We start from the raw sequence: 24,498 nt of genomic DNA, 5'->3' as shown, positions 1-24,498 counted from the left end.
TGGAAGAGTGGCATTTCTAGAGGCCGTTATAAACTCTCTTGTGGCTTCTAATACAAGTACATTAGCAACGTACCCACTACGCCACAAATCATATTTTGGGGAAGTTGGGAAGCACTATTCGTTATTCTGCGGACAAGCGAGGTACCACCTGTAAGGTATTATGTCCACTTTATTGATGCGACGGTTGATGACGATGAAGAAATATGGCTGAGCCTTTTGTAATGGGTTGGAAGCTTTAAACGACCCACTAGTTACGTAATTGACATTGTGTGACGCCCGGTCGTTATTTAACTGTCCCACCACGCTTTATAACATGAGTTAACCGGAGAAACGGAGAGAGAGAGAGAGAGAGAGAATTAACTTTATTGAGACCCCGAGGAAACGAATCATGGGAGCCTTATCGGCTTCCTTGGCAACCAATAGAAGTGCACTTGCCAGGAACCCACTACGCTACAAATCACAATTTTTGTGAAGTAGGGAAGCAGCCAATATGCAATTTTTCATCATTCTGTGTAGAACCGTGGTACTCGCTAAACATCTGTGAGGCATTATGTGCAGTTTGTTGATGCTGTGGCTGATAACGATGAAGAATTATGGCAGAGGTCCTTGGAATAGGTTGGAAGCATTCAACAACCCACTCGTTGCGCAATTCGCATTGTGCGACGCCCGGTTACAGAATTCGCGTTCTGCGACGCCTGGTTGTTATTTTACTCTTTTACCACACTACATTACACATGTTAATGCGGTTCCTTCCCGAAAAGAAGCCTGCATAGGGTCTTTTCGCACTGCAGTTTCAAGCAGCGGCATGGCTCTGAGGTAGAATACTGGGCTCCTAAGCGGAGGGCAACGGTTCAAACCTCGTTCCATCCCAGATGTGTTTTCTTATTTAGTTTTTTTTATTTCGCGCGATAGTCGTTACGGACACCGGCGGCGGCGGCGGACAACTACGGTGCCAAAAACGGCGCTTGTTGTGATTTCATATCAGCTTTCGCTGTAAAAGAAAAAGAGTCACCCTCACGTTTAAGGAGAAAGTCTTCTTCTCTGCAGCAAGAAAACTGTTGTCGTACCTTTAAGGAGAAGCTATACTGAAGTGGCGCTTGCCGGGGAAGCGTCGCAGAAGACTCGGGTGTGCCTCGGGTGCACACGGAGGGGCCCCATCCCTCTAGCAAACTAAATGCCAGCCTTGATGGCGGCGGCTAGTTCTTCCCAATGTTCTTCAAAGGGCCCGCATGCCTCAGACTCGGAGTCTCCTAAACTCATTCAACCGGCAAGGCCCGAGACTGCTGTCTCGGCGCCTAACTCCGGGTCTTCCAGTACACTGAGAGAGTGTACAGGTCAACACAAGAACATTGTTGTCATCGACGCTGAAGGACAAGCGCTCCGTCGAGCGCGACAGGACGGGCTATGTATGAGTAGCCAGGCTGAACAAAAAAGCGGCAACCTGAAAGGTTCTCAGTTTCAACAATTTTAGCCTTGTTAGAGATATACCACCGACCGTTTCTATGACCTGTTCACATGTAAGTGAACTTTTACTTTGTTTTTACAAAACGGCTTTAGTTAATAGTTAGAACTATAGAGTACTCGTACACAGTGTAGGTGACGTAAGAATATTCTAATTGAGCAACTTCTCTCCAGTGGTATTATGCTTACAGGAAACAAGCTTACGTAAACGAAATAAAAATATTTTCAGGGACTTCATTTCTGCACGGCGCCATCGTAAGGAGGGGGGGGGGTCAGAGGAGGAGGAGTGGCCTTGTTGGTCACGCATCATTTCGACCAGAAAAATTGCTTTGAATAGTCACCTACACTACCTTGCTGCCACGATTTATGACCTAGAGCCATTACGACTTACTCCATCAGCATTCTATCGCGCACATTTCATGCTAAAAGGTCCAGAAACAATTTCATGACACTTGCCTGAATTTTTAACAGCGGAGCTTTTTTAAGCCGGCCGTAAAAATGTTGGTGTCCGCAGAAAACCACAGATGAATATGCGCCACAGGAATTGGGCAAGACCCACTACCGAGTACAGCAGGTGCGAGCGTGAAAACAAAACTCTGGTAGGCAAAGTGGAGCACGTGACACATGTCAGAGAGAAAGAAAGAGAAGGAGAGAGAAAAAAAAAGCGATAGCAAGAAAGAGAAAGGGAAAAATAGAGCGATGTAAAGGGAATACATACAGGAATAAAAAGAAAGAAAGGCAGAGAAAGCACAGAAAGAGAGAGAAATAGAAAAGAAAAACAGACTCGAAAAAGAAAGTTCAAGCACACAGTAAGATCGAAATAGAAAGAGAGAAATGAAGACAAAGAAAGAGGGAAAGAAGCAGAGAGAGAGAGGGGGGGCGGAAAAGAGAAATAAGATATATATAGAGATAGAAAGAGAAAAGAAGAAATAGAAAGCAACAGGTACAGAAAACAGATACAAGAAACAGAGAGGGAGAGAACGAAAGCAAGGAAAAATAGACAGAAACAAGGCAGGCCACCGAGCTCCGCTCTTCCTTCAGGCTTGGCGCCACTAGTGCGAAGCTGCTGTAATTTTTTTCGTGGCCGTTGATTTGAACTAATATAATGCTCTACTGGGAAACGAGCAAATAGAATGCATAGGACAGACACCCAAATTTATCCCTGTTAACGACACATGCGTTTTAAGTACTGATATGCTGCCACTTTCTGCATCTCTTGTACACCATATTGCTCTGTGCTTTCCAATCATATTCACAAATATGAAGTTGATTTATTGGCAACGTAATAGATAATAATATTATCTGGGGTTTAACGTCCCAAAACCACGATATTATGAGAGACGCCGTAGTGGCGGGCTCCGGAAATTTCGGCCAGCTGGAGTTCTTTAACGCGCACCTAAATCTAAATACACGGGCCTCAGACATTTTCGCCTCCATCGAAAATGCAGCCGCCGCGGCCGGGATTCGATCCCGCGACCTTAGGGTCAGCAGTCGAGCGCCGTAACCACTAGGCCACCGCGGCGGGGCGGCAACGTAATACAGAAACAGGCAAACCGATGTATATTCACAATAAAAACAGATGAAACAAATAAACTGTACAGCTCCAACATAGGTCATCGATCCTCGAATGAAATCTAAGCCGAACAGGGTTCTGAAGTTCTGTATGTAACTACCGAATAAATTGGAAAAGCCATTCCAGATATGCCCATCGGAAAATTGGCCGAATTAGACCATTTTAAAAACTTGTGACAATCTAACCTCACCGTTTCAAAACTTCAAATTCTCCAGTGAGCTGAGAAATGGCAAGATATATCATTACACAAGAAGACAGGCGTTAAAGAACTGAGTAATTAGACGCGTAAACACACTTTTATTCTCATAGAAAAAAGGTTACGAAGGAAATCTGAAACAGAATAAGAGAAAAACGACATCGACGGACCTAGAGACCAAGCTGGCCTCCGTATAAGGTAATGTAAAATACATTTCGGCCATTTGAACAAGCACGTATTTGATGATTCTGCTGAGTACAATGTAGCCCTTTATATAGCTTCCGTAGACTCGGAAAAGACATTGGCTGGGTAGAGATAGAAGCAGTCCGTGATGCATTACTTCTCCAAGGTGCACTATATAAAATATACAAATACCTTAGCCACTACCTACAAAACTCGATAGTTACGCTGCTTCTTAAAGCGCTGAAACAATGTACTTAGAACGACAGAGAGTTGAGCTCCTTGATAAGGATGCATTCTAAAAGAAGGTAAGCAGCGCAAGCACGCACAAAAAAGAACGAAGAAAGGAAAAAGAAGCCGTTTCAGAAATGTGTGTGTCGGTTAGGCCGATATTTTTATGCTGAAAAAAAAAACTACAGTTTCGCCGCAAGGGCGACGCAGGGCATGCGATAGCAACAAATATGAATGTTATACAAAGTAAGGCTAGCAGCTAACTTTTAAATGCGAAGCATTTCTTAGCGAACTTCTGCGACTTTGAGCGTATCTATCTATCTATCTATCTATCTATCTATCTATCTATCTATCTATCTATCTATCTATCTATCTATCTATCTATCTATCTATCTATCTATCTATCTATCTATCTAGCCGCCTACGACTTTGTGCTCTCTTGGTCGCTTGGTTAATCGAATGTACACCAAAATTGGTATGGCGTAACATGACTGTATGACGAACATAAATGACAAGTCATAACATGAAAATCATGACACGCACGTCATGTACAGCATGATTTACATGCCACGCTCATGGTGCGCTGGCGGCCGTTTCGCTAGCTTGATCTACCCCGAAATTAGTATTGCGCGACGTGACTGTGTGACGAACATAAAAACACGAGTTAACATGACAATCATGACACGCATGTCATGTACAGCATGACTTACGTGCCACGCTCATGGGGCGCTGGCGGCCGTTTCGCTAGCTTGATCTACCCCGGAATTGGTATTGCGCGACGTGACTGCGTGACGAACATAAATAACAGACGAGTTAACATGAAAATCATGACACGCATGTCATGTACAGCATGACTTACGTGCCACGCTCATGGGGCGCTGGCGGTCGTTTTGCTAGCTTGATCTACCCCGAAATTGGTATTGCGCGACGTGACTGTTTGAGGAACATAAAATCACGAGTTAACATGAAAATCATGACACGCATGTCATGTACAGCATGACTTACGTGCCACGCTCATGGGGCGCTGGCGGCCGTTTCGCTAGCTTGATCTACCCCGAAATTGGTATTGCGCGACGTGACTGTGTTACGAACATAAAAACACGAGTTAACATGAAAATCATGACACGCATGTCATGTACAGCATGACTTACGTGCCACGCTCATGGGGCGCTGGCGGCCGTTTTTTATCGATCCGATCTCGCGTAAGTCTACAAAACGCTGGTTAAAGCGAACGCGGCCTCTCCTGGGAGCGAATCGCTTTTCGTGTGGTTTGTCGTCTCAACACAAAGCGGGAAAAGCAGACCACCTATACGGGTCGCTTGCGAGATAGGCCTCCTTCTGACCGAAGTTTGCAGTTGCTGGTGGAGCCCCAATTTTGGGCCGCGGACAAAGTTTCCATCGGCCTCGAGCCCTCCAGGCCCCCGTAGTCAGCGTGTGTGCTGGTATGGTTCCTTTACCGTGTTGCACTTAATTTCATCTGAAATGAGCTTGGTGATAAAAACAAAGTTAAGATAGCTTCGAACTAGTGCTGCCAAGCTTGAAGTGCGGAGCTGAGGAGCCTTCTTTGTTTCTCTTTTGTTTTGTGTTTCTTCCTTCCTCTCTATATGTCTTTTTGTCTCTTCTCTCCGTGTTCTGTGGATTTTTCTCTGTTTATACCTATTTGTTTATTTATCTCTCTCTCCATCTATTCCTCGCTTGCCTCCTCTCTCTCTCGCTCTATCAATATTCCTCTGTCTCTCCTTCTCTTTCTGCATTTCTTGATCTCTATTTCTCTGTTTATCATTCTTTCTAAGCTATGCTTGAGTCTTTCCGCTCCCCACCCTCACTTCCATTGCCCACCCACCTCGGTATACCATATTATACAAGGCGAACCTCTGCTCTGGTAGCGTGCCTGGATAGCAGAGCGGTTACGACGGTCGCCTTCGGATCGTGGGTACGCGGGTTCGAATCCCGTCTCGCCAACAATTTTTCTGTTTCTATCTCTTTATTTCTCTCTTTCGTTCTCTCCCTCTCTGTACTCGTTCTGTCGGCCATAACGGTTATTGCATCTCACGCTGGACAAATCGGCGCACGTGTTCTGGAAGCGAAGCCGAACAGGAAGAAGAGGAAGAAGAGAGCGCGTGCCGGTTCATGGTGATCATCATTTCTGTTCACCCGTCACGGACCAATGCCCGGCTTAAAGGGGCCATGACACGGTCGCCCAAAGATTTGTGATTTTCAGCGAAAACTAGAAGTAGAGGGTCTACTATGCCTGTAGTATCGCGCCGCGGCAGTAACACACTCCGTAAGCGCCAGAACAAGAATCCTTGATTGCAGATAGCGTTGCTGTATTTATGCTGTGTGCCTTTGAGCGCGCATGCGCACACGTTGGTGCCGAGTCTGCACTTTAGATGCCACGACATGGCACTTCCTTTCCCTTAGACGAAGCCAAGTCTGTCTGGCTGCCTTCTTATGCGCGTAGAACGCCTGGGAAGTTCCGATGCCGTCGGTGTCCTTGAATCGGTCTCACGGGGGGACCGCGATGTTGCCAGCGATAAGTCTGTTGACTCGATGTTGTCGCCTGCCGAAGGTTGGTCATGTGAGGGTGGATCACGTGGTGAGGGTTGCTGCTCAGAAGACCGGGTCGCGGAGAGCTCCTGCTTTGCCACCGTTGTGAGGTGCCGCGGCCGCAGTTGGTCCACATGACGACACTGCATTCCTCCGGTGGTGTCCACCATAACCAAGCGCCTACCTCTTGATGACGTCACCGTGCCGGGTAACCATCGCTGACCGGCTTGATTGTACTGGCGTGACCACACAGGCGCCCCCTGAGGAAAACGCAGCATCGGCGCTGTGAATGTGTTCACCACGGGCTCCCGGTCCACCTCCTCTAGAAATTGTGCGCTTAGACGGGTCCTTGGCTGAAAACCGAGCATCATCTCGGCGGGCGATTGGCCGCCTTGAGTCGGTGTTGTCCTGTAACGTAGTAAGAACTTGTTAATTCGACTGAGCAAACTTCCCACTTTGTTTTTGTTCATTCCTTCTTTAATGGTGCACACGGCGCGCTCTGCCGATCCGTTTGACTGAGGATAGTATGGGGCGGAGTTGACATGGCGCACCTGATTATCTTCAAAAAATTTTTTAGTAACTGAACTGTTAAATTGTGGCGCACTGTCGGAGACGACTGTCTGAGGCAGGCCGAAACGCGCGAACATACCACGCAGTGCTTCAACTGTGGTTTCTGCACTAGCTGTTTTGAGGGGTACTGCTTCCAACCATTTAGTTTCCGCATCCACTACGACCAAGATCATATGCCCTTCCACCGGACCAGCGTAGTCGATGTGCAGGCGAGACCAACGTTTGTTGGTTTTCGGCCAGCTGATAAGGGCCTGCCTTGCTGGCATGGGCCTATTCTGGACACATGGCTGGCAGCTGTGCACCAACTCTTCAATGTCGTGGCCCAATCCGGGGTACCAAAACAATGAGCGCGCCAGACGCTCCATAGCCGTCATGCCGGGATGGGTATCGTGGAGTAGTTGAAGAATATTTGACCGCACTGCTTCGGCCAGAACCATCCGATGACCCCAGTAGATTAGTCCCTTACTCACAGTAAGTTCGTGTCTGCGGGTGAAGTACAGCAGGAAGCCCTGTTGCTCCTGCCCGAGTTGTTTAGGCCAGCCGCGCAGAATCCATGTCTTCACTTGCCTCAGAAGAGCGTCATCGTTCGTGCTGTCGACCAACTGCGGCGTGCAAAGATATAAATCTGTCAATGCTTGCGCATGCAGCACATATTCTACGGGATCATCTTCACCGTGGTGCGCTGGTTCCGGCAGAGGCAAACGGCTCAAGGCGTCGGCATTCGCATTCAGTGACCCTTTTCGGTACTCAATGTCATACTGATATGCGGATAATAGTAGTGCCCATCTCTGGATCCTGGCCGCCGCCATTTGCGGAATCGGTTTGTCGCGATGAAAAAGCCCTGTAAGTGGCTTATGATCAGTCACCAAACAAAATTTATTACCAAAAAGATAGTCTCGAAACCTTGTAAGCCCGAAAACTAGCGCGAGCGCTTCCTTTTCCAGTTGCGAGTAGTTGCGCTCCGCCGGTGTTAAGGTTCTTGAGCGAAAAGCTATCGGATTGTCTTTGCCGTTAATCCGATGTGACAGCACTGCGCCCAAGCCGACCGCCGACGCATCGCACTCCAGTCGTAGAAGCTTTTGCGGGTCATAGTGAACAAGAAATTTAGCCTTACTTAAGGCAATGTTTACTGCCTTACACGCCCTGTCATGCGCTGGCCCCCAGTTCCATTGCACATCTTTTGCCAGTAGGCCATATAAAGGAGCGAGTTTCGTTGACAAGTTGGGCAAAAACTTCGCATAGTATGTCACCAAGCCCAGGAAAGACTTCAGCTGGCTTACCGATGCTGGCTTCGTGTTGTCTTGCAGGGGATGAAGGCCATCCGCATCGATGCGATGCCCTAGGAACGACACTTGCGCTTCTCTGAATCGGCACTTTGCTTTGTTCAGCTTCAGGTTGTTTTCCCGCAGCCGCTGAAACACCTACCGGAGCACGGAAGTGTCGTTTCTCTTTTCCGCCACGATGATGTCGTCGAGGTACACTTGGACGTTCGGCACCCCTAGCAGTATGGATTCCATGCGTCGCTGAAACAAGGCGGGGGCTGAAGCAATCCCAAATGCTAGTCGATTGAAGCAATACAGGCCTCGGTGTGTGTTTAGCACAGTTGTCTTCCTTGCTTCTGCGTCCAGCGGCAGCTGATTGTAGGCGTTGCGCAAGTCCAACGTTGTGAAGACTTCTCCTCCGGAAAGAGCCGCGAAAATGTCTTCAACCTTGGGCAAGGGATATTGTTCTAAGTGCGACGCTGGGTTAACGGTCAACTTGAAGTCGCCGCACAACCGTATGTCGCCGTTCTTCTTTGCGACTGGAACGACCGGAGTTGCCCATTCCGAAACACTTACCGGCGAAAGCACCTCGTCTTGCACGAGACGGTCGATCTCGGCTGAGACTTTTGCACGCATAGCATACGGCACTGTACGTGCTTTACAGAAACGTGGGCGGGCTCCCTCTTTGAGGTGCAGTTTCACAGGTGGCCCCCTGCAACAACCAAGCTTGTCTTCAAAAAGATCCGAAAATTCTTCGAGCAGGGGATTCATTTCGACGTTTTCCCGAACCACATTTACACTCGAAGAATTACCGTCGTCCCAAAGGGACACCCCTGCCCTGCGAAATGCTTCTATAGTGTTCCGGCCACAGAGAAGCGGTCCCTGACAGCCAACAACGATTACCGTGCTCTGAACCACCGTTGAACCCGACTGCACCTTCATAGTTATCCGACCGACAACAGGTAATGGCCCCAAAAAGCATGTTAACCGGAGCGACGTCTTCTCCAGAGCCGGCCACCACTTGCGATGCTTCTCAAATATGTTCATTGGGATGACGCTGACCGGAGAACCCCTGTCTATCATCATACGCAGTGTCCGACCCTGCCACGTCAAATTTTCCTCGCGTGGCTTCAATGTAGCTCCGTCGCCCGAGCTGTGAGCAACGAGAGCAAGCAGCATCTCTTCTTCGCTCTCACCTTCTGTTGGCTCTACGGCAAAGGCGCCCGTCGCCCGGGAACGCCCCTGGCTGCACACCTTTGCCAGGTGTCCTTTAATGCCGCAATAATAGCATCTTGCGTTGCGATGACGGCATGTGCGCGTAGCGTGGGGGCCACCACATCGATCGCACGCATGCCTGCTTGCTTCATTGCCCCGCTGTGTCCAATGCCGCCGCCCTCGCTGTGACTGCAAAACGTTGGTGCTGCTCATTGTCGTCTCCGGGAGCCCTTCGCGCATGTCTCGCACGTCGTTCAGTGCTTTTTCCGATGCTATGGCGAATTCCTCCTCCTCCTCGACTGTTAGCTTCTTGTGCGTAAGGAGGCAACGACGGGCATCGTCATCCCGAATGCCGCATACGATGCGGTCTCGCAGCATCCGATTCCGGGAGTCGCCGAAATTGCAATTCTTCGCCAATCTTCGGAGGTCGGAGATGTATTCCCGAACGCTCTCACCTCCCTGTTGCTTGCCCATGAAGAACGAGAAAGTTGCTGCTGTTTCATTAACTTGGGGATTGTACTGTTCCACCAGGTATTCAACGATTTAATCGTAGGTTCGGCTGTTGACTGACACGGTTGAAAGTCGACCTTGCAAGAGGCGGACGACATTATCGCTCAACGAAGACACCAGAAGAGCACGGCGTTTTGCACTGTCGGTGATTTCATTTCCCTCGAAATACGCTTCCAGGCGTATCCTGTACGTGCTCCAGCTGCTCATTGTTTCGTCGAAAACCGGGGGGCGTGATGCCATCGTCCGATGCGTGCCCGCTGCCGATCACACTTGCTTGGTGTGATCCAGGTAGGTGAAAACACCCTCGTCGCCACTGTAGTATCGCGCCGCGGCAATGCCTATACAAATTTCAAAAGTGGGCCGTGAAAGAATAGTTCAGTGCAAAACAAGCCCTACAAGTCTGCGGCTGTAAACCCCGCCCACCGCCGGCGACCGCCATTTTGTCATGGCGCGTGTGACGCCATGTGCAGCACCGAACGGAGCCGTCGTCTTCTACCAAAGTTTCAGCCGCTGCAAATCGTTCAGTTTCAGTGCCAAGCTGAAGAAAGCTAAAATATCTCGATATCACGTGCAGCTGACCACGGAACAATATCATTCGCCGCATTGCAGACGGTTGCACAGCTAGCTACTTGTTACGTCATGGCTCGCGAGTGCACCAGTGTTGCCTGACTCTCGGGCCGCTTGCGTGTTTATAAAAATATGCCATTATAAATTAAGTGCTCGACCAAATGCGCTGAAATATCGTCAGCTTATTTGTGAATGCACACGGATTAGTCCACATAACACAGATTATGATCGAAAATTTGGTGTCATGGCCCCTTTAAGCAGCTACGCTGCCAATATACGGAAAAGATGAAAGGTACGCCATGGCACCTGCTAACGCATGAAACTCTGCGCATTGTCTTTTATAAAAGCGCACGATCCTTCAAAATAAGTCATACGCTTGTTGATTATTGTTTTTTTTCCACCGCCTAGTTGTAGGCGTCAAAGTGACCCACGCGAACATCTCAATCCTGAGCGCGCGCTATACGTCACCAAGAGGTGACTGCGAAGGCAGATTTGATCCTTTGAAACCAGAGACACCTCTCGTTGGAAAAATACTACTTGCTAAAAATGGCCTAAAGCACTAGACACAAGGTTGGTAATTTGGCTCCCGTTCGTATATTGATTTTCGCTAATGCAAAGTTAAAACGCGTGTTGGAACCACTGCTTTATATTTGCATTCTCTTAGTAGGAAAAGATAAGGACGGTAGTGAAAAGCAGCGCGAAGTGTACGGTAGCCCGCGAGTACGAAGCAGCCTTTTAAATCAATAAATTGGATGCAAACTACGACGCTTCTCTTCACGGTTCCGAAGCGATCTTCCTGCGCTGCTCGAGGTAGCCCGCTCAATCTTTGAACAAGGCTGTTTCCTGAGGAAAGCGGACCTTCATTTGAATTTTAATTAAATTTTCGCTGTACACAAAACGCCAAAGTATAAAAGGTTGCTTGAAAAAGAAGCTAACTATGGCCTCCGCAAGGGCTGCGCTGATGTTCACAGGCTGTGGAGCAAGTTGCCTGCATGCGCGTTTTCCTGACGTGACCATAGTGACTACGCGGACCTCAAAGAAAAAAAAAAAGCAGGTGCAAAAAGCTACGGGGCAAGTCATTGGCAACACCTGCCACGACATAATTAAATCCAGGCGCAGCTTTGCACGGAGACACCGTCACAATGAGGCAAATGCTATTTTTTTGTGTTAGCTTTCTTGGTGTCATTCTTCTCAGCCTTGCGTGACTGCGCGTAAGGTTTTTTTTTCCCGTCTCTTATGCCTCCAACCCTTAACAAATGCCTTCAGTGTTTAGTCACTATGCAATAACGTGTAGGGATGAGTGCAGCGAACTTGCGCCGCGATCACTTGTAACCGTGGCAATCACATGGGAGTCAGCATTACGCGTTTCTCCATGACGAAATGCAGGCATTTCTCCGCGCCGAAGTAAGTGGGCTGTATGTCTCAACATACTGAACAGGACGATTATTCTTGCACTGCGCCGCATGTTCTTATGTGTCGAAATTTCCACAACGTGCGTATCCTAACGTTGACTGCCGTGGGAATATGTATGAATTGCGTGGTCAGATAGTGGAGTTGTCTTAAACATAAGAGTACTGGCTTAATGAACAAAGACGAAGCGATGCCTCTTGAAGCGTTCTGCAGCGTGACCGTCAATGGGCGTACCTCGAATGGAAATGCAGTAAATTTCACTCGTGTCTTACTAGCCCCTGCCATGACCTTTGCGTTGCCTTGTGGGAGCGCCTCGTTTTGAACGACTACCATGACGTGCGGAAGTCATATGAATGAAACAGATAATATCGCCCTGGCAAGTGTTTTGCCACGCATTGCAGGAATAGAATTCGGTGATTGATGGGGGCCATTCCTTAGGGTGTCCTGTGTAGTAATGGCGTAAACAACAGCGTATTTCTTCTTTAGCTATTCTAGCAGAAGTCTAGATTCTTGGAGGAACCTGTTGATTGGCTGCCGGCTTGTGTCAGAGTATCCCGCGGAACAGTTTGTGCAGCAGTAATTGCCGACGCACACCAGCACCCATTTCCACAATCGATCACTGTTGAGAATTGCCACAATTTTACTACCTTGCAACACGCCGTGTCAATCACCTGTTTATTGAACCATTCCTCTAAAGGACCCCATCATACACTATAAAATATCCAAAAGTCATTGCTCTGAAATGGTGTGTTTGACATCTGAATTCGAGTGTCCTTCATGGCTGGTGTCTATTCTAGGGAAAGAGCAAGGGAATAGCCATGAAACGAAACGTAGGGAGGGGAACATGAGGAGCGTGTGGTTTGCTATCCTACACTGATGACAGCGGCGCTTACGAAGAGGGTTCAGCTTAAATTGAGGATGACGCAGCGAGCTATGGAAAGAATGAAATGATAGGCTTAACCAAGGGACGTGAAGTGCGCTCAGTGGGTCACGGAAATCACAGTCGAAATCGCGAATAGGCGTGGGAAGGGATGCGATGATATGGTATGACAAACGATGACCCTTGTGGGTAACAACAGAATCCAGCAGAAGCCAAGCGCGACATGTAGGCAGAAAGCTAACTGGTCAAATGCGCTTTAAAAATTTTCAGGGGATAACGTGGTCGCAGCTAGCACTGAACTGTGTTAACTAAAAAAATGTGGTAAAGGCCTCTGCCACGGCCGCTACATAAAAACAAAAACAGGTGCGGCCTGCTGCGTGGCGCCGAAACGGCATCCGGGGCCTAGTTCTCCTTGCGCCCGCACTGGCGCCACCACACTGGTACAGCTGTTCACGGAGGAGCGCTTCGACAGCCGCGTTTGTACGCCCGACACTTACTCTAATCAGGACGTAGATAACGCGTTTTATAGCTGCATATTACACGTTGAATATTCAAGTCGTTATTAGAACTGCCGATTACCCCACACATGTGAACAGTTCGCCCTAGGAGTGCCAGTGTTTTGTAGAGTGGGCCTCAATACTCCCCACGAATGCTACCCGTTTGATTCACCTGAAATGAAAAGTGTCACTCAGTCACTGATCCCCTTAATCATGGGCAGGCAGTCGTCGGGCATATTCCAAGGGCTGAGTTATCGGCCCACCGAAACGCACCACGAAAGCACACAAAATTTAAATGTAGGTCCTGTTAGTGCGCCAACAAATGCCGGTTGTGGTCCAAAGCAAGAGTTAGAGCCAAGAGTTGACAACGCAAACAAAATATATTTTCAGTTAAGGCAGTACAAGCATAACACAAACATCCACACTCGGCAGGTATCAATTACAACTCACATCACTTAGATGGTGTTTAACACAACGGGAACAAACCGTGCTACAAATGCACTCTCATCCATTAGAAACTATCCAAGAATACTTAAAGGCCTCGAATATTCACCAAACGTGTGCAGCCCACAATTCATCGAACGTTTCTGGAATATTTCTCTTCCAGGAAACACTCAAACGAACTCCAACTCTGGTCACCGTCATTCGGCGACACTCTTCTAAACAGTGCTCCCACGGCGTCACCACTAGATCATCCAAGATCGACTGACCGCACTACAAGACCCAAACGAACAACATAACTTCTTCGCCGACTTCACCATACCGTCCTACCCTCCGTCGTCTCTCGTTTGGATCCTTCCCGGTTTCGCGAACATTCCAAGTGATTGTTCGGCTCGTAGCACGTAGCGCAGCGACAGCTAGGGAAAAGGGATTCGTCTCGCCGGTTCGTCTGCGGAATCGGTCGGTTCCACTTTGATTTCTTGAATTCTCCCGATCTGCGCGACCGCCACGGCGTCTTCGGTGGAGAGGGTAGGGGCTTGCCCTGGGCGCCTTTTGATGCTCGTCTTCTTTTTTTCATTGCGCGCACCCGTTGGGGGTAACAATCGGCGCAGTGGCTTGATGATGTCGTCAGTATCCGGCGGCGTGCGCCTGTTTTAGCGCTCGTTTGTGACAGAAAGAAGTGCTCTGTTACGAATATTACGCTTCCCGACACTGTAGATCGCATGAGCGTACGTGGTACTTCACAGTAGCGTCCTTTCACACGTTGGAGTTGCACAGCGGCATGCAACAGCTTCGCGTCGTCACACCGCTAGCAAAAACCGTCTGCCAAACACGCGCGCACCAAAAAACCGTACTCAGGCGCAGGAAACATGAGGCAAGCTGCTCACACGCGCGGTCACACACAAGAAAGCCACGAGAAAGCAAACGCAAATGCACATGGACACGTATAAATCCTGAGGCGACCACATAGTAACACGAACCGGCGTTTGCCTTGAGGACCGTACTAGTGGCGCCCTCACCCAAAACAGCTGCCGCTCAGCCGACCCGCGCTCGCCCATTGACGGCGACGCGACGCAGCAGGCCGCACCTGTTTTTTTATGTAGCGGCCGTGCATCTGCCCTGCAGTGAGTGCAGTCAAGCCGATGATGATGATGATGATGACTGGTTGCAAAGCAAATGTGACGAGAAATAGCAAAAGAGGAACAGAAGGCACAGTGAGCGCACGCCGGAGGATCCACATATGTAATATATGGTCGCTTAGGAATGCACGCTTCAAAAATGAGCCTATCGTGGAAATAACTTGAAGCGACAGAGCAATGTCGCTTAGCACCTGTTTCCAATTATTGTCGAATAATAAGCACCGATGAAAAAGATCTCAAACGAACGATACGTTGGAACAGAGAGGGCTAACGTTTCTTGTTTTAATCATAGAATTTCCAAGATGCATGAAGACCAAGGTATTACGGGACTATCGGTGCTATATTGACTACATGATGAAGGCGTTTGTGCTTAAAACTCTAGTGTCTTCGAAGCGACAGAGTCATCAGTCCACCATCTTCATCATGAGATTCACGATGATGTTGCTTCTTGAAGATCTTTGATATTTATATATCAGTGTTTATTTAAAAGATGTTGACAAAGCGCCACCTTGAATACTACAGTCATTCCTGCACTTCAACCAGCAGTTACAAAGCATTTCGAAGGCTGTAGTTGCTGCTGTATACGAGCTTGCCTGTGTTTCAGACTGCACGTTACAGAAAATTAGTAACCGATTACAATTACGATTACTTCATTAACACGTTACTCATTACTGTGGTCAGTTACAAACCCAGAAAAGTAACTGAGCAATTAAAGAAACGTAACCGATTAATTTCGCGGTACTTTCCTTCGAAACTTTATTGCCGTAACAAAATAGCACAACTTCGCTCAAGCTACAACGAACTACTGCTGCTTGGATGGTAGAGAGAAGGCTGGAGGCTTACTGTGGCTTCTGTGATATAGTGTTACACGTTGTTAAATTTCAACAGGAGTTGTTTTTCAAAGTTTTAGTCGCTGATGCTTCCATGGTTCCTCGTTGAGATGACAGCTGCTACACCGAACGCTCTTAAATGCATAGACAGCGGTCCCATATTTTTCGAGAAGAGAACTGCTGTAGAAGACTAGTCACAACTTTATCGTAAAAAAAGTTATTGATTACTCGTAATCAAACACAAGAAAATGTAATTCAAATACCCAAAACGTTACAATTTCGAAAAAGTAATCGATTATATTACAAAATTAAAAGAACACGTAATTCATTATATGCAATCGATTAATTGTAACGCGTTACGTACAACTCTGCTCTGTTTACATAATTGTGGTATTTTTGTTGGTTAAAAGTAATCGCATTGTCGCTGTTTAAAGCTTGTGCATATTTGTTTCGAATAAATGTTGTGGAATTCTTGCGCAGTTCCGAAAATGGTTACATTACCATTCTAGGGCTGCTTTGAAAATGACTGCCTTATATTCGAAGAGTAGTCGAATAGTATTCGATTCTTGTTCGATTCGGTTAAAAAAAAATTTTTTTTTGCATATGCCCAATGATAATACAGATTAGATAGAGAATTACTTGGAAATCACGAAAATTCAGCTTTATTCCTTGAAGAAAACGAGTGTCTACATATGTGGACGCTGGGAACACCAGGTACCCTATAGGTCCATCATCTTTCTTCATCGCACATGGGAACTTTGCCTGCCGACAGCTCTGTTTCAATTACGTTCATCATCAGTACGATCATCATCATAATCACCCAAGTGGTGGTCTTGCTAACGGTTCTGCTTCAACACCTTCGTCATCATCTGTCACGGCTGTCATCATCCACGCGTTTATCCTCATGTTCAACGCTTTCAACATCACCATCATCATCACCATATAATGCGCTTTCGCTTGCCCAAAGCTCAGCTTCAGCGCTTTCATCATCACCATTTTCAATGTGTTCATCATTTATGTTCAAGTTGAACGCGTTCATGACGATCAGAAATAACGTTCAAGATACCTTTGCATGCCGACTCTTCAATGCGTTTATCATCGGCAGGGGCGTAGCCAGAAATTTTTTTCGGGGGGGTTTTAACCATACTTTATGTATGTTCGTGCGTGCGTTTGTATGTGCGCGTGTATATATACGCAAGCAAAACTGAAAAATTTCGGGGGGGGGGGGGGTTTCAAACACCCCCCCCCCCCTGGCTACGCCCCTGTCATCGGAGCTCTCCAACTCGGAGCATTTGCTTCAGCTAGGGAACTGAAAATTTGGGGCATATATGTATTTATTACCGAGTTACACAATATCAATGAAAACTAACAGACAATAATGCCAAGGTAGGTATAGGGAATGTTATTTGTTGTAATTAGGACATATATTTGAAGAAAGTAAAGTGGACGAAAAGATAACTTGCCGCCGGCCGGGTCCGAACCTGCGACCTTCGAATAACGCGTCCGATGCTCTACCACTGAGCTCCGGCGGCGGTCATCCTCCCGCCCACATTATGGGGTATATATGTGTGCATTTGAATTTAGGAGTGTTAGTTACCAAAGAAGCCACCTTCTTTCCTTTATTACTGAGTACATTTCTATAGTAAAGCAAGTAAATTCTGAACACAACCTCTGAAAGGCGTTTTAGCCTTATTGCAGATAACTTTTTGCGCAAAGCCGCACGGCAGTGCAGCGTGTCCAACTAACCTGCGCCATTCGATCACCTTCCGACAAGAACTTGGTATCCCTGGCTTCCATGAAAGTGGACACCTCAGTGACAACTTAATGTAAAAAATTTTGGCTGCTGGCAGTGCAACAAACGCTGCATATGAACAGGATAACACTTCCTTTTCTTGAATAAAGCGAAATGATATGAAATCTCTTATGAATTTAAGCTGAAATTAGCAAAAAATACCGTCCTTGTGTAGCGATTGTTGTAGTTGTATATCCTGCGCTATATGCAGAGCCACTACTGTGAAATCTGAGGAAGAGCGCAGCACGGGCGCCCAGCGATTCCCGTTGCGCTGTTGTCATTGGGGCTATCATTGTCGTTATTGCGATGTGGGCACGGCATCGTGTGAATATAACGTTATGTTCTGTGCGGTAATGTGTAATGACGATTAAATCCTGTTGTGCTGTTTTTGCGCACGGGTATCGGCACTGGCTTTTGTCGCTTGGCTTGTCGCGCATGTCGTGCAGGGTATGTTTGCTGAGACTTCAACTGGGGATTTGCCTGGCGTCGACGCTCTTACGCGGGTCAACGCTCGCCGACGCTGGCTCGGCGGGATCCATGAGGAGAGTGAAGGTGGAGGAACGCGTAGCAGCTTATAAAGGTCCCGCGCAGGTGGGGTTGCCACACGGCGCGCTGATTGGGCGCCAAAGGAGCGCCGGTGGGAGGAGCAATTACGCGCTCTGCGAAGCGGTGGCAAGTGCCACCCGCATGCTTCCGAAGCTTATTAACGATTTTAAGTTAATTGTTGCGATAACTGTTTTTTTATTTCTCCTAATTATGTCATTTTAAACCTCGCTCGTTTATTTTAACCGGTTTTTATCATTGCTAGCTTTGTTTTAGGCCTGTATTGTCCACTTGATCTTGAGCGTGATCACGCCACATGAGATCTATGGATGGACGACAAGCCGGGCCTCCAAAGTGCTACGCACTTAAAATTCTCAATTCACACACCCGTATTGGATATCATTTGTGTGGACGCAAATCTGACTGGACGAATTTAAGTGCTGTTTTAGGCCTAAAAAGACAACACTTTTCTGTGTCGTATCGTTGGTCATGTAGTTGGAAGTGGCACGGAGCGCTGCGAATTCTGCTCACGTAAGTTTCTTTATGCGTGACACCCTGAGCTCTCTATAGTCCACTGCGCAAGAACCTAGAAAGCCCCATTGAAATGGCCGGCAAGGTCGCATCGTCGAATTCCTTAAATGGGGCGAGAAGAACGCAAAGGAATTATAAAAAGACACAGTTTCGCCACACGGGCGAAGCAATGAATGCGATAGCAAGAAAAGCGACCAGTGATGAACGCGCTGCTTCGCTGCAAAAATATCTGCCCCCCCCCCCTCCCTCGGCAGCAACTACCGCGCGAGCAGACAGCGGAAGGGCAAGGTTCTCCCTGCGCAAGTATTAGAGACGAACGAGCTGGCCGACGATATTTAAATGCGCCCGTTGCTCTCCTCGCGCCATCTCGCTGGTAATGAAGAAACGCTTATAAGCGCCTGCCGTCTCTGTGTATATAACGCTCGCCGTTAGCTACCTCAAGGATCTGCGTTTTGTAGCGTAGTGGTTAGCGCCATGCGCTGCGAAGTGAGATGTCGCTGCTTCGATTCCGCGCTTCGGAAGTATTTTCCTGAATTATTTTGCTTTGCGACTTTATATACACATATATACATACTTATACATATACAGTGCATAACGAGCGCGACGGCAAAAACCAACCGAGACTGTCCATATAATTGCTATCGCAATAAAATTTGGCGCACGAAATCTGATGTTATTAGTCTGCAAAATTCAAACCTCGAGCAGACGACGACAAGAAACGTTGCCTTTCGCAATTCGCTCTCCTGCTGACGTCAAAGGCCGTTTCCAAGAAAGTATCTTCTCATGGTCGCCTTCACACAGTGCCTTGCCACCATAGAGTTTCCTAAAATTAACTAGAGGGGACTCTGGCGCCGCGATCGTTCAGACACCATGGGAATGATGGGTAGTACACATATTTGCCTAGTCTTCGTACTTGCGTACTTCGAACGCACTTGTGGCTTTGTTTATTGCTGTGTTTTGGTTTTCTTTCGAACACCAGAATGGATCGTTGTGAACTTCGTGACCAGATTTCAATTGGTGAGCCTAAAAAGGTTAAAGTGGTGAAGTGTAACTGCTGACTCTTGCTCAACTTTGTTTTGCGACAAAGCGGATACAGCCAACGCGGAGCCAAACGGAGCCGAAAGAACGAATACTAGGCAAATATGTGTACTACCCATCATTCCCATGCTGGCTGAAGCGTCATGCGTTGCAGCTCCCATAGACACTATACTCGCGGACAACTTTTCTTGGCAATGAAGGGAAAGCTACGGGGGCGGAGCGTCTGCACATGTACTGTTACGCGAAGTAGTCCGGTTTGGCGCGCGTCTCGTAACACCGTGGAAAGTGATGGCTAGCGTTGCATTTTGACGCAAACGCTGCTTAGCGTCTAAGGTACGGGCAAAAGGCGCGACTTTTTCACGCACACAAAAACACAAAGTGACAACGTATAAAGTAAAAAAAATACAAATATGTCGCTTGTGTGCTCTGCGTTCCGTCTCAAAAAGCTACATGTAGAAAATGAAGGATTATTTTATATATCTCACGCAGAAAATACGGACGCAATTGTGGGACTACATTCATTAGCGGTAGGATACGTGCATTGTGGCTCTGTAGCCTTCGCTTCATTGCCAAGAAAAGTTGTCCGCGAGTATAGCGCCAGAGTTCCCTCTAGTAAGTATTCTAGGAAACTCTATGCTAGCCACAGCTCTTTTTGACGGCGTTGCTACCATGGCTACGACGAACTACGTGCTATCAGACGCTCTCATGGTTTGTCGTGTAGTGCACACATTGAATCTGGAAGACCTAACAGACCTCGAGCGCGAGCTCTTGCGACGCAGCGATGGCTTGCATGTAGTGCGCGTCATTGCAAATTGAAAGTGCGTCGCTGAGCCACGCGCAACGCGAAGATGGCTCGGAGGGCCCGGACGAAACGCTAACGCCAGATGACGCGGAAGGCGTCGGTTGGTAAGCATTTACAATATTTCTTTACCATTGACAGCATCGTGCCGAACTGAGCGTTGCGTGTTTCACAGATGACGGTGTGGCCGCTGTCGCCCGATGTCGCAAAAGGCGAAACGCCGAAGAGTATCTTTTCATTACCATTCCCACCAGTTCCACAGCGCAGCTAGCGTCGTATCCCTGCTGCTAGGGAAGCCTGTGGTCGGAGATTACTGGCAAGATGACAGTTTCGACGAAACGATCGGGCATTTGACGTGACCTACCAGGAACGTGACCCACTTCACAGAAATAATTCACGCGGCGTCATTTCAGCTGTAGTTAAAATGATGTTATTGTGGTTTACACACTGTGCAAAATAGAAGTTCAACATCCATGTTCCGCGTAACGTCACAAGATAACAGAGAATCGTCACTTGGTCAAAGGCCAGCCGAGCAGGAAGGCAGGGGAAACCTTGGTGAGGTACAGAATGCTTCCAATGCCTCCGATCCTGCAGGCAGTGCAAAACCCTGTTAGGTGCAGAAAGCTTTCGGAGGGGTGACAGAGGATCAGTCATGGACTCAGCGAAAAATGGATCAAAAAGAGGCCTTCGTTTTGGAGTCGTCTTTGGCGAATGCATATGCAAAGGGAACGCTGTGAGTTTTAGCTATGCGGGCTGTTGGCGTTTTGTCAGGCGGAAGACGTGTAGCGGATTTATGGCGGTGGGTTGATCTTTTCGTAGAGTAGGGTACCTCAATGCTCCTCCTCCCCCGCCGCTCCGTGGTGGAGGATTTCCGGTTGTTGTGTACCCCATTGCACGAAAGCTTTTTACAACCGCGCGCCAGCCTTGTGCTGCCGAGGAGTGGGCGCCGACATGGCGCAGATGTCGCCACCCTGCACGGAGCGGCGAGGTGGGGGGGAGCATCGAGACACCCTATCATAGAGTCCAGAAATCCATTTCATCGAGATCGTCGTTACCGATCGATGTCCCCAAAGCCGCTTTCGAACACGCCGTATGCACCCATGAGCATAGAACGGTCAGGGCTAAGCGAGCAAATATATGCACAAGAGAAGCACAGGGCAGGGCGTGCATTGCACTTCCCCAGAATTGACTTATAGTGGAGCTGCCCGCAATGTTTTTTATGCTGAAGAATTTTCGCAGTTACCGATAAGTTAACGGGGGACGTTCCTGAAAAGCGATAATCACTCGTTGAGTGGTCGCTTGGTATATCCCTGCTGCTAGGGAAGCCGGTGGACGGGCAATAAGGTCAGAGAATACTTGCAAGATGGCAGTTTCGATGAAACGACCGGGCATTTGTCGTGACCTACCAGGAACGTGACCTACTTCATAGAGCAGTGCCTGCGAAATAATTCACGCGGCGTCACTTCACCTGTAGTTAAACGTATGTTATACCGGCTTACACATTGTGCAGAATGCAAGTTCAACATCCATGTTCCGCGTACCGTTACAAGATAACAGAGAATATTTGAACCACAATATTGCAGTGACGTTGCCAAAACAGCATGAAACAAGGGAGTCGTCTCGGTATAAGTGCAGGAAAAGCGGATTAATTGGCCAACTAATACGTAATGCACGTCCATAATGGCCATGGAAAAGGTCAGTCGCCAGAAAAGCCGGTGCTACCCCCGCTCGCTCACTGCTTAGCCTCGTCGTCTTCATCGAATATTTAACGCAGTGCGGAGCCCGGAAGTGCCGAGTGCAGGAGGGGTCGCACAAGCTTCGAGTCACCTCGTACTCTTAGCTACTGATTGGAGCGCGCTGCTAGGACGCGCACAAAAAACGCAAGAAAAATGTGAGGGAAAAGGACCAACGCGAGTTGTTCGCGCTTGCCTTTTTAGTCCATGTGTCTAGCCTCCACATTAGCTCGCCGGGCATTACACCAATTTTATGTTATGGCTATATTAAGAGCGTTCGTTAATCACGACGCGTCATCTTTGTTAACCTTATCAGTTTCAATGTTAGAACTTTTTCTTTCAAGTGAAAGAGGAAAATTTTTTGCCTCGCTCCTTCCACGTTGGAATGGCTGGGTTTAGATATGGCATCCATATGGTAGCTCGGTAACCGCATTCATAAATGTATTTAAAGAAAAAACTGGTGATAATAAGAAAAGACTACGAGAGAACATTATAAAATCATTCATTTACAGAAGAAACAAATTACCAAGTTTAAGTACTGAAGGAGGAGTCGAACTGAGGCCTGCCGCCTGGTGGTCGAATACCTAAACTTGGCATGAAAAATACCAAGGGACCATACGCTTGGGCTTCAGCAACTAGGTGTTCCCATACGCTGGAATGTGCTTTATGCCATTCGCATATTGCCTGCTCTGTGAACAATCTGTCTTATACGCATCCATGTAGGTCGGTGGGTCCCAAGGAAAACAGCAGCGCCTATGTAGGCTTTGTAGTCTTCAAGCTATTCTTGTACATTGAAGACTAGTGAAGCGCTGTTTTTAGTATAGCACGTGCGGCTTAAGGGGCTCGATTGGTAATACATTGCCGTACCTCCCGCACAAAATTAATAAAGTTCAGGAGTGAAAGGACCTGAAGCGTCTGTAACTCTGTAAGTGAAATTTCATTCGCAGCACAAAAGCTGACAGGTAACACCAGTGAATCAGACTGCAACACCGGCAAATGTAAACAGCTCAACATATATGTTTCCCCATTTGAGTGTCACATAGTTCTTCTATGAGCGAACCTAACTTCTCAAGCCGGTGACTTTTCATCATCGCTCGTCCAGGCTGTCAAAAGAATGGGTGTGAATGTTTTCCTAACTTATATCAAGCGATTACGCAATTTCGGAGTTCATCTGCGCGCCACGTTTCCTGTGTGACCGGTCTTCCATCACGCACGGTCATCGCAGACACCTGAGCTTCTGAAAAACTATGATAATGAGCAAGGCCCTAAGAAATTGGTAGCCACGGTGCCACAAATGTGCAAACCGCACTAATGCGGCTTCCTTCTATATGCGTGCACCCCACTTGTCTCCTATCAATACAGTTTCACTGGACGAACAGTGTTTGTTTTGTTTTCTGTCGTAGCTAGATTTCACGGTTAGTACTTCCCTATAAGCTTAGTGGTCGGCATATTCCTATTCACACTGCAAAGTGTACTGGCTTCACGGGCAATGGTTGCGTTTGGACACGCAGACCTTTCTGCAGTGTTTACCAGCACGACGTTTTCTCTACCACAGTACTAATAATCTGATGAAAATCACCGCATTTGGTGTTGTTCACGATGCTTGTTCTGCAGCGCGAATGGTCGTGAGACATCAGGGTCCACTGATGACACCGGTCATTGCTAAATACATATGTAGATGGCTAAGAACTACAACAAAACACTGGACAAAGCCCCGCTCGCAATGCAAAGAAACAAACATACTGTGGGAACATAACGCAGAGAAAATGCGAGGAACATAGTACAAAATGGATCTTAATAGCATCAATATATGTGCAAGACACCGACAGACTGCCCTTCTCGCCCAATTGTGCCTGAACATCGTTCAGTTCTTGTAGAAAACTACACAGGTATAAGTGATGTATCTGTTTTCTATTTTCGTAATAAAGTAAAATTTTAACATTTCTTTGACCACAACATTTTAGCTGTTTCTATAAATATTTAAATCTGCTGTCTTTTGTTGACATTTGTGAGGTCCTCAGTGCTTTGGCAGATACAATTCTCACCGGTCCTTTAGTGATCTATGATGCTCCGCAACTGTTTTTATGCATGGGCCCATTTGTGATTCGTTTATTTTACCATGTGTCAACGGTATTTCATACAGCAAAGGGACTCGGCATTGTACATTTTGCTTGATATGTTTTGCCCTACAGATCTTTTTGCTGTTCTGTGAACATGAGATACGGGAACACAGACGGCTGACATTACAAGGAGTAAAAAATGAGAAGAGGCCTCAAGGATATCTTTTTAAACCTTCATGTTATATGACAGGCGTTGTACACACGGTTGCACTTCGCATATCGGTTTATATGCCAGATGTTTTGTCTCGCCACGTCCCTCCAATTTTTGCAGCAAGGTTTCTGCTACCACCTTTATCAGCTCTCGGTACAGCAGGCTGACAAGAACACAATAACCTGCTTCTCAGAAGTGGTCATTGTGTAGCAGCTGCAACTTCCAAAGCGCCAATTCAAAGCCCCGGAGAATAATACCTCCTTTACCATTTTCCCGCTGCGC

This window comes from Rhipicephalus sanguineus, chromosome 4 (assembly GCF_013339695.2).
Source record: "Rhipicephalus sanguineus isolate Rsan-2018 chromosome 4, BIME_Rsan_1.4, whole genome shotgun sequence".
NCBI classification, from domain to species: domain Eukaryota; kingdom Metazoa; phylum Arthropoda; class Arachnida; order Ixodida; family Ixodidae; genus Rhipicephalus; species Rhipicephalus sanguineus.
This window is presented reverse-complemented; position numbering follows the sequence as displayed.